Genomic DNA, 12,164 nt, shown 5'->3' on the forward strand with positions numbered 1-12,164 from the left:
GACCATTGAACTACATGAGGTATCTTAGCATTCTGGACACCCTTCTTCCTACTTTGTGGCATTTCTACAGAACTGACCATTGCTTTCAGCAAGACTGCATCACATCATAAGGCTGCTGCTGTAACCGAGTGGTTTGTGGACACGAACGTCATTACACTTGACTGGCTTCCAGAATAATCCAGAACATTACATACCTACAGCAAGAATTGTCTAAAATTCCCACTGATTGCCTTATACGCTTGTGTGAAGTATACTCTATAGGATTGCTGCAGTCATTGCAGCGAAATGTCCTATATATATATATACAGGGTGTTCGGGATAAATTTGACAGTTTCGTAAGGAAAAAGAAAATCTTCTTTGTATCTATTAAATTTAATGAATTGACAACAAAACATTACAGGCAGAGTTAATTACAATACTATCAACAAGATTTACTCAAAATAACCACCATTAGCATCGATCACAGCTTCAATTCTGCTTCGGAACCTCGAACAAGCTGATGCTACAGTCTCCCTGGGAAGGGCCGCAAAAACTTTTAATTTTATCCATTAACTGGGCTTTTGTATTACTGGAAGAGTGATTGGTGTCTTTTTCAACTGCGCCCCATACAAAATAATCCATGGGGTTAAGGTCTGGGGAGTTTGGAGGCCAAACATTTGGACTGGTGAAGTCGTAGAAATTTTCAGACAACCATTTTTGACTTTTCCCAGAGGTGTGGCAAGGGGCCGAATCCTGCTGCCATACATACGGCCTACCATTGGCTACCCTTGTTATCCAGGGCTTGACTACAGTTAGCAACTCCACGAACAAAGCCTGAATTCCAATGCCAGGGTTCTTCAACACCTGTTCCTGCAGATTTGCGAGGAATTCTGCTGTACGAACGCAATCAGATCGTCTGCTAGCGATCTTTCTTCTTGCTACATCCTCGTAGTCACCATTGCAAGTCTCTAGTTCATGCCTGATTGTTTTTACTGTATTCAGGGAGCATTGGGCAGCAGTCGTAATATCCTTAATTTGATGGCGGGCACGAATCATCATGATACAAGTTATTCTCTTCCATGATTCAGGTGGGTTCCAGCTATCCATCCTTTCTGACATCTTGTATATGAATGAAGAAGGGTCCAAACTTTTAAATGAAGAGAAGTGTGTGTTAATACATGTAACTTACGGAAAAATATAATTAATTATAAATATGTCAAATTTATCCCGAACACCCTGTATATATATATATCTTAAGGTGGGTTCCATGGCTGTTTGTTTCTGACACTATGGTGTCTGTTGACTTCTTTCCAAGCACTGTATGTAATAGGAGGAAAAGCGAAAATAAAACCGAACTTGAGACAACCAAAAATTTAGAAGAAAAAATTGACTATAATCAGTAAGAAGGTGTCAGATGAAGGATCAAAAAAATACGAACTCCTCTGTGGGTACAAGAAGTATTCCATAAAAAGAAATAAGTTCATGGCCAGTAAGGAAGTCATCCTGTTTTTTAAAAAAAAGTTGGAAAGCTATGTTATATATATATATATATATAATATACCGGGTGATCCAAAAGTAACAGAAAAAGTAAAAATTCAATAATTCCAAAAGTATAGACAGTAGAATGATGCGGTTTTTACAGAAAGACGTGCTTTTTTTTAATGAAAAATTTTATTATAATAGTTACATTTGTCACCGACAGGTGGCGCTTCACTTGTGTCAGTAGTTTTTGCAGTGCCGCAGCACAGTTTGCAACGCAGCTAGGATTACATATGTTCAATGTCGACGGTCGTCATTCATGAGAATGGACGTCAGACGTGGCACGACACCCAGCAGAGCATTGAAGAGGGTTTCAGCTGTAACTCCTGTCACATGATGGCGAATAGCTTTTTTTTCAACTTGGCCAATGACGTCGGCCGACCTCTGTACACCTGTGACTTCAAGTAGCCCCATAACCAAAAGTCACAAGGTCTGGAGATCTTGTTGGCCATTCATGCGGGAAAGAGCGACTAAGGCCACTGTCATCGCCAAATGTCGATCGCAGCAGGTGCTGGACAGGACCTGTGATGTGTCCTTTATTCATGCAGGATGGAGCACCTCCATCCTTCATGAATGTTACACTATGGAGCGCTTGCCTCTCTTGCAAGAAGGGAATGCTGCCGTTTCTTAAAAGCGCTGCATGATGCTCGCCTGTGACAGAAACAGTTCGAAATGTACCGCTGTGGACTTCCTCAAAGAAAAAGGGGCCTATAATTAATGATTCAGTGAACCCACACCATGCTGTCATCTTTGGCTGATGCAAAGGGGTTTCCACAATCGCGTGTAGGTTCTCTCTCGCCCAGATGCGGCAGTTGTGCGCATTTACACTTCCATTAAGTGAAAAGTGCGCCTCGTCAGTCCACAGGACATTTTGGCAGCCAGTCTGCATTGTTTTCCATCTGTTGAAAAGCCCAATTTGCAAATTCATGACGTCTCTCGAAATAGGTTGGTTTCAGTTCCTGTACGTGTTGGATTTTGTAAGGATACCTCTTGAGGATGATCTTGAGTGATCGCCACACAGTCCCGTACGAAATGCCAGTTCATCTTGAAATTTCACGTGCACTGCATTCCCCATGTGCGAAAGCTGCCGATTGTGTCCGGTCTCGTGTTCAACTTCGTGCAAAACCACAATAGTTTTTTTGGGTCTCCCGCTTCTTGCACGTGCTTCCAAACTGCCAGTGTCCTCAAACCTTTTCATCATAGCTATCAGTGAGGAACCAGACATCGGTCCCTTTCCACTTCTAATACCCCGCATCGAACGATAGGTGCGCAAAGCCACATTTGCACATTCGGAGTTTTGATAATACAGCTTAACTAAAATTGCTTTATCTCGTAACGATAACATGCCTCACCTTGGCAGAACGTTTAACTTCGGTAATAAACGTTAAATGCTGAAAGTTTAACTTCAGTATTCACTACATCTGAAATTTACGTACCTCACCGTTTAAATAGTGACAAGTAGCAACTCCTGGACCGCTACAGCGCCACCTGTCGGTGACATGTAACAATTCTGGCAATAAAAATTTTCGTTATTAAAAAAAATCCCATGTCTTTCTGTGAAAACCGCATCGTGCTACTGTCTATACTTTTCGAATTATTGAATTTTTACTTTTTCTTTGACTTTTGGATCACCCGGTATATACACATACATACAAGGTGGTTCACAATTCCACGTACAAACTTTCAGTTGAGGTAGAGAATATCAAGATCAACCATATTCACATAGGAAAGCATGACAGGTCGCGCTGTTCGCCAGCGCTCCAGGTGAGCAATTGGGGCTTCCTCATTCAAGTTTTCGACGTTCGTACGAAGAACATGCGTCGTTTTTACGAACGCTGAGATGGCAGACATGTACCTGATTTACGGGTTTAGCTAACGGTAATGGACGAGCCGCTGTACGACTGTATCGCGAAAGGTACCCAGACAGATGTGAACTGCATCAACAAATGTTTGCGTATATTTGCATCAGAATTTGTGTGACTATGGATCGATCAGGGGCATGATAGTGGGCGGTCAAAATCGACGCGAAATCCTACCATGGAAGAGGTGTTGCATGCGATGAACAATCCAGAGACAAGCACGCGTGCTTCTGCTATAAGAGTATCTCGATCCAGTGTATTGCGCGTTTTGCACTCTGAGTCCTTATATCCATTTCAGCTGCAATGGGTCCAGTTACTGATGGCCGAAGATTATCCTTGCCATGGGGAATTCGCGCAGTGGTTTCTGCAGGAAAGTGCCATAGACCTGTATTTTCCAACTTGTGTTTTGTTCATGGATGAAGCTTCATTTACCCGTGAAGAGGTCTTCAATCACCACAATGCTCATGTGTAAGCCCATGAAAACCCACAGGCTGCACAACAATGCTTGACCATTAATGTATGCACTAAACAGTCAACGATAATTGCCGAATAAACAGTCAGCAATTATCGTTGCTGACTGTTTAGTCGGCCTATACCTGTTACCACCTCGACTGGACTCCCATAAGTATCATACCTTTCTGGAAGAAGTTCTGCCGGATTTACTGAACAATGTTCCAATGACTGTGTCGGCAGGTGTGGTTCCCACACGATGGGGAGGCTCCAGGCCATTTTGGCATTTCTGTGCTTCAGTATTTAGACATCCTTTGGGGCTTGATGGATTAGGCATGGTGGACTCGTCGCATGTCCCCTCGCTCACCTGATTTATCGAGCATTGAGCATTCTTCCTGGGGACCCTTAAAGCCATGGTGTACGAAACGCCTGTTGCCTCTGACATGGTCCCCGTGGCAAGTATTGCCATCGCCACTGCTAATATCAGGGAAGCCTGATCCTGCCAACTTTACCAAACAAAGGACATAAAAATAAATAAATAAGCTAACGCCTTTTAATCCCTTACAGGGAGTAGGAAAGTCCTTTATATACCCTATCTAGCTTTTGGAGACTGAGTGGGAAGTTCAATCTCCACAGATAGCTGGCCCATGTCTATCACTAATTATAGTAGCCGCCGATGAAGAGACTGGCAAAGTAAGTGCTGCCATCTCTTGGTACCTAACTCTAACAAGATATGCTACTGTCTGAAATAATGTGGGTACTGCGGTCGATTTTCTTGAGTTTCCAGAAGGAAAAACCCGCTTGCCCATGCCAGAGATCGACTAACTCGATAACCGGTCGAAGAAAGACTTACAAAAAGTTCCTTCAGTCGGCGACTAGACTTGAACTGAAGTCTGACTTCGAGCGACCAAGCGCAGAGGACGCGTCACTTCCACTGCGATACACAGGCCTTAACAAAGGACTTTTGAATAAAAAAATCGGGAATATCATCTATAAAGATGATATTCCTGAGGCTTTTCAAGGAAGATGAATCATCGTCATACACAGGCCTTAACAAAGGACTTTTGAATAAAAAAATCGGGAATATCATCTATAAAGATGATATTCCTGAGGCTTTTCAAGGAAGATGAATCATCGTCATACACAGGCCTTAACAAAGGACTTTTGAATAAAAAAATCGGGAATATCATCTATAAAGATGATATTCCTGAGGCTTTTCAAGGAAGATGATGAATCGTCAAATTCTTCAGTCAGAAGAGCAAAATAAAGAAACTACAGAACCCATATTGACAGAAGTAAATTAGAAGCAGTGACACAATCAAAAACAATATGAATTATCCACTTTTTTTTCAGGTCAGGTTCAGCAGTTTAAAACAGGGAACAGAGCTTAATGTGTAAGGCATTTGGTTCATGTACTGAAAACCATTCTACCACATTCTGTTGAATCAGAAAGACTTTAATTACCTTATTTATTTATCACCAAGTCGAGAACTCAGCTAAATGATAAAATAATCGATTATTTTTAAGAAGGTATTATAAACTGTTTATTTTTATATGATACGCTGTTTAACATTTTCATTATCATTTTTCTCGCGGAAACTAGTTTTTCATCCTGTAAATGCATACAAACAAATCGACCTTTAGGACATATGCAGTTTACAGAAAAAATACTAGTGGTGGTGGTTGGCAGTAGATTTCGTTGGTGTAGATGTTGGAGAGTTGTGGAGTGAGTGGCCACCCTAGATGAGTCTTTGGACTCTTTGGAGGTGTCACGAAATAATAATAAAACTGCTTAATTTTGTAACCATTTTATACATAAAGCTAAATATGTTGGCAAAGGAGGCATTATTTTGTTTTAAAAAGTATAATTTTTTTGTAAAATGAAATTAATTATAAATAAATAAAATTATGTTGTGGTCTTTGCTTTCTGCAAAAAATTGTTTAATTAATAATAAATAGCAATCAATTTAAAACTGATTGGTAAACCAAGTTCAAATAATAAAGTTGATGCTCAAATATAAACAATTGGTTCTAAAGAAACAATCTTTTCATTGGAAACTCTGGGATTAAGACTGCATATATCCAGAAATCCTAGTGCACACTACACAATCAAGAAGGTTCGATCACAAGGTTTCCTTATTTATTTATAAATTGATATTCATCATGTCAATTTATAAATAAGGAAAATAAAATTTAATGTAAAACCTATGGAGGAATTTTATTAGCGAGTTTCAAGAAAGATTTGGCATCGTGGAGAAAAAGCTAAAGAAAATATATTGAAGGGAAAATTTTTGTCTTGTAATAAACAGCCGACAAATCATGAAAGCATAGAAAGATGTGCTTTATTGATCTTGAAAAAAGCATACGCGAAGTGGCACATTTAATGTTCAAAGGCTAAATGCAAGATTTAGCGTTTTAACACTTAGCTGTGTATTTCTTATATATTTAAGTTGCAAATTGGTCGTTAGCATTGAACAAAGATGGTTCATTGTTAAAATAGGTATGACATGACTGTATGCTTATCTCTGCTGCTATGTATAACCTATATCAGCTATCACCTTTTTATTCTCCTACAGAGAGTAGGAGGCCGTTTTTAGGTCTAACTTTTGGATAGGGGCAGTTCAATCTTCACCGGTAGCCAATCAGAGATAGCTAGCCCAAGACTATCACTAATTATACACGCCACCAGTGAAGAGATGTGACTAAGTTCTGCCATGTCATGATCCCTAATCCTAACACTATTTTATTTTACTGCTGAAATTTTCTTGAGCTTACGGGACAAAAAGACTTGTTTCCAGAAGAAAAAAAAACCCACTTGCTCGTGCCAGAGAACCGACTAACTCGGGAACCGGTTCGAAAACGGCTTAGTAAAAGTTCCTCTGGTCGGCGAATATAATAGAATTTACATAGTAGTAATAAAAATAAATACATAATTAGATACATCAAAGGCCTGTGTAAATGGCGCTTGCATCTTCTGCACTAGGCCACCCAGATAGATTTCAGTTCAAGTCTAGTCGCTGACTGGAGGAACTTTTTCTAAGCCTATCTTCGACCGGTTCCCGAGTTAGTCGATCTCTGGCACAAGCAAGCAGGAAACTCGGGTGTTTCATCCCATAAACTCAAGAAAATCAACCATAGAATCCACATTAATTAGACAGTAACATATCCTTTCAGGTTAGGTACAATAGATGGCAGCATTTACTTGCCGTTCTCTTCGTCGGCGGAGGCTTATAATTCGTGAGAGTCACAGACCAGCTATCTCTGATTGGCTGAAGTTGATCTGCCGACTCAGTCTCCAAAAGCTATAGGGTTAAAAGACCTAACCTACTCCCCATAAGGGAATTAAAAGGTGTTAGCTTATTATTTATTTTTAGATACATCATATATTTACATATGCTTTAACCTCCTTAAGGGTATTACTATTTGTTACAAGTAATTCATTTTGTGAATTTACTTCTTAGTTATTAATAGTGAATAGTTACATAACATTAATTACATTATTAGCTATTTTAATACCGTTATTTGATTACACATTTTGATTTCTTAAAATTCACTTAGCATTCCAGAAATTGTCTTAACTGATGCTCTCTCTCTCTCTCACACACACACACACAAAAAACATATAAAGGATGAAAGTTTCGTACAAATCTGAAAGCATACGGGAATACACTCGTCGGCACATGCGAGTTGCCCTAGCGCAGACCTTATAAAAAACATGATCGCTTGCCCAAGCGTCCATATACAGTATAGGCCTTCTCTTGGTCCATTTTGATAAAGTTTCACTGGCCTGACAGTTGTTTCGAACTGGTTGGTTCTCCTCAGAGACCAGGCAGAAACCTTAAGAGAGCAAAAACTCTCGTTTAGTATTAAGGTACTCGAAGAGTAGGAGAGATGAATTTTTTGTAAGCGAACTCTCGGTCGATGCGTAAGAGTATTTATTTACTAAAATAAAGAGCCAAAAGGCTTCAGTTTGGCGATGCTAAATTATATAAATCACGTGGATATTAATCCAGCATCATTTCAAAGCCAAATGTAGAAATTATGAAAGTTTCGTACGAAATTTGACCGAAACTTTAATAATTTCTACTTTAATTTATCGATTAATTATAATTAAATCTGCACACAGTGGGGTACAATGTCTTTATTTTAAGATGCTGTACGTATATTAGAAAACAATAATTAGAATGCTAAATTTGGTTGGTATATTTGAATTATTCAAAGGTTTACCTCCTTTGACTACAATACCATTTCCTATTGTAAATACAGGGGTGGGGGGTCTTCGAGTTACGTCGGAGATCCATTCCTATGGACCGGCGTAAGGCGATTTTCGCTGCAAGTCGGAATTACCATAGCCTAAGTTACTTACCTTTGGGTAAGTAACTAATTGGGATAAGACGTTAATGCTGGTCTTCCAGTCAAAGAACAATAATCATTTCCATCTCAATCATGAGTCTACTACGTTTTTTCGTAATCACAGTCGATTTCATGGGTGCCAATCCTTTCACGTGTTCAAGGATGCAAACTTTATCCTTGATAATAGTCCCGACTGTGGTACGACTTAAGTTCAATGCGCGGCCGATGTTCGTTGGAGTTTCTCGCTTTTTTGCCCTTTTAATAATGTCTAATTTCACTTCTAATGTAATGGCTTCCCTTTTCTTCGACACACTGCCATCGGAAGAATCTGCCTTATGTTTGGGAGCCATATTGAAGGGTAAAAAGTCACAAAATAAACACAAACACAAAAGTGAGAGAGCAGATGTAAACAAAGCAAGCGGTACCCAAAGATTGTATGCTGGGACCCAGGCGACACCACCTCTCCCAAACAAACGGTGCGTAACGGCGTATTCTTCCGCCGCGCTGCTTCAAGTCGAAATTTATTTTTTAAATTATTTATAGGATTACCACCGTAAAGTCGAAACGACGCATGTCAAGAATCTCCTGTATAGGCAAAAAAGTTATACATTTATTGAAACTTATATATTTAAAATTTGTCTATATATATATATATATATATATGCTTACCACCAGTGGTTAAATTCTAAACGAATAAGTTCCGGGGCCGTATACAAAATAACCAATTGTATTTACCTTTGAATGCTATCCGGGGAAGCTCCAAACTTCCCGTCCCTTTCATTACGTTTGTAATCAGGCGACTGTCGATATTGACTTTATATACAGATTCAAAACTGTAAACAGTTGTTGAATAATAACACAATATATATATAAACTTGCTTACCACCAGTGGTTAAATTCTAAACGAATAAGTTCTGAGGCCCTATACAAAATAACCAATTATATTTACCTTTGAATGCTATCCAGGGAAGCTCCAAACCTCCCCATCATTACGTTCGTAGTCAGGTGACTGTTGATATTGACTTTATATACACATACAAAACTGTAAACAGTTGTTGAATAATAACACAATAATGTAGGCATAATTACGATAAAGGAAGAAAAGTCACAAAACAGAAAAATGTTCCAACAAATTAACCATTTGTATTTACCTTAGAATGCAATCCACTGGTCGAGTGTCCAACAAGTTTTTCCTTTCCTTCAGCATATTAATATCGCATTACAACTGATGGGAATTCTGTTTCTGTGGATTCGTTACAGACCTCTTCAGAAACTACACACAAACTGTCATTACAAACTCGTTGTGTATTATCAGTCATCCAAGCTATTTTTCCGTTTAAAGGTACAAATGTATTTATCCATAGTTAAAATATTTACTCGAATATAACTCGCACCCCTGATTTTACTTTACGAAAAAAGAAATTAAAAAGTTTCGCATATATCTCGCATGATAGTAACTCGCTTGCAGCAGTAAACAACACGCCATCTCCAACAGCCACTATACTGCAGAGGCAAGAAAAACAAGTATCGTGTTTTTCAATAGTTAACGCGCACGTTATCCAGGGTCAGTTTTATCATCAGGCGAATCTTGGCAATCGCCTAGGGGCACCTAAATTCTTTGCCTGGGGGCATCAGATACTCTCGGACCAGTCCTGGCGTTATCTACATAAAAAAGTCTAAATTCGTTAAAAATGAACATGCACAGTATACATTTGAAAGGTATGAGAGGTAAATCAAATGCAATAACAAAACTAAGGTAAAAGTATTACTTAATATTTATTGAACATTACACTAATATGAAATCCTTTATATTATCGTTTTGCGCAATTTTTTTCGATTCCTGCAACACACGGACAGTAGATACTCATACCTTTAGTTCTTTCACTAACAACCCAATCAACCAAATTCGTTAAAAATGAACATGCGCAGTATACATTTGAAAGGTATGAGAGGTAAATCAAATGTAATAACAAAACTAAGGTAAAAGTATTACTTAATATTTATTGAACATTACACTATTCAAATCCAAAAAATCTTCGTCAGACTCAATATTGAAAGAATCAATTGCGTTAAAAATTTCGTTTGGTATTTCTTCAGCTTCCTAATCATTGTAACTGGACACCACTGCATTCCCCTGTGCTTTAATGAAACCATTTATAACAGTTTTCACTTACAGCAGCCCAACTTTCTACAAGCCACGTAATTATATCTTTATATGATGTTCTTTTCATCTGCCGTTTTGTTATATTCATGGATGCCACTCAACATCCAGTCTTCCCACTTATCCTGCAAATTGTCTTTCAATGGTTTATTTACTTGTTAAGCAGAGAACCACAGTAAAGTTAGACCTTTCGTGCCCTGTTGTAGCAACTGAAACCTCTTTTGCTCCCTTCAGATTCACAGTCCTAGAACTAGGCATGTCAAAACTTATGGGAACCTCATCGATATTCTCAAATTGACAAACATCAATCCCCCACACGTTTTCCCTCAGAAACAAATGAAATTTAGCTAATTTCGCTTCCCAGTCCCATGGCAAATTTTGTCCAACACTAGTGGAGGAGCGCACACTTAAATTGTTTCTCTTCATAAATCCAAAAACCCAAGATGGAAAAAAATCCTTGAAATCCCTTATATTATCGTTTTGCGCAATTCTTTTCGATTCCTGCAACACACGGACAGTAGATACGCATACCTTTAGTTCTTTCACTAACAACCCAATCAAACAGTTTTTTTTTCTTCTAGGGTTGGCCAAAGCACCTTCTAAACCTCATAGCACGTTTCCTCGCATGTAAACAATTCAGGACTGTCCCAACCTTTCGCCATTCACGAACAATCTACCAGCTTCACGATTCCCTTTTTCCTTTGCTACATCTACCACTTCAAGCTTGAACTGCGCTGTGTAGGATTTTCTCCTAGAAGTACTTCTGTCTTCCATGTGTAATTCAGATCTAATAACAAAATATAAACAAATGATTTACTTTATGAAATATTTTAAAACAGGATGTACGGAATAATCGACCACTGCTACTAGCAACGCATGTGCTTTTAAAGTCCTCTTTAAAAGACTCCATCCTCTGTACTTCCTAACTCTACCGGTAATTGCCGCATGCGCGTTATCTATACATCAAAAGGAGTAATGAAAATGTTAGGGGTGCACGTTATCTATCGAAAAATACGGTACATACTTTTATTATGTCAGTGAATAAGGTAAGAGCAGTCTGTGTAATATATTTCTCAACAAATAGTGCAATTAGACACAACTGGGATAAAAACGACACTAATGAATGAATCACATGTTCTCTCATACAAAAACTATGTGCTGTATAGACTCAAGCAAAACCATGTTGCACCGGCAAACACATTATCTAACTAAAACTATTGTAATTAATTAGATGTGTGCGACTTCGCTCTCCGCAAGGCAGCATTAAAATTCAACCGAACATATTAAAACTAAGAAATATATATATATATATAGTGAATATTGTTATGGCAGTTTCACATATGGAATTCGGTTGAAGAGAGTTAGCATTTCAACTCAATTGTTGGCTATGCTTTTATCTTTCGGTCGCGCGATCTTTTGTTAATACCACACCAATTATATGCACGTCTTAATAACCTGCCATTGCTGTCTGTTTTGTGTTAGTCTTAATTACCGTAAAGGGAGAAAAGTCACAAAACAGAAAAATGTTCCATCTCCAGTGCTTACCCAAGAAACTTGAAAAATTATAAAAGTTCCGGGGCAGAATTTAACTACGGCCTACCATGTCATACTTCGCGCATGCAAAACAGATGAAACTCAGAAAACAAAAACTGCAACTCATGACAAATGACAACACTCCATTGGATTGGTTGACACAATAACCAATCACAGCCTCTAGGAGCTATCGTCTGTCCTCCACACTCTCACCTTCTGAGCAGTTTAAAATTACTACTACAACACTAAGAATTTGACCCGCTGCACTATATGTACATCTTTTCAAAGGT

The sequence above is a fragment of the Typopeltis vanoorti genome, chromosome 13, assembly GCF_054136105.1.
Source record: "Typopeltis vanoorti isolate ZY-2024b chromosome 13, IOZ_Tvanoo_1.0, whole genome shotgun sequence".
Lineage (NCBI taxonomy): Eukaryota > Metazoa > Arthropoda > Arachnida > Uropygi > Thelyphonidae > Typopeltis > Typopeltis vanoorti.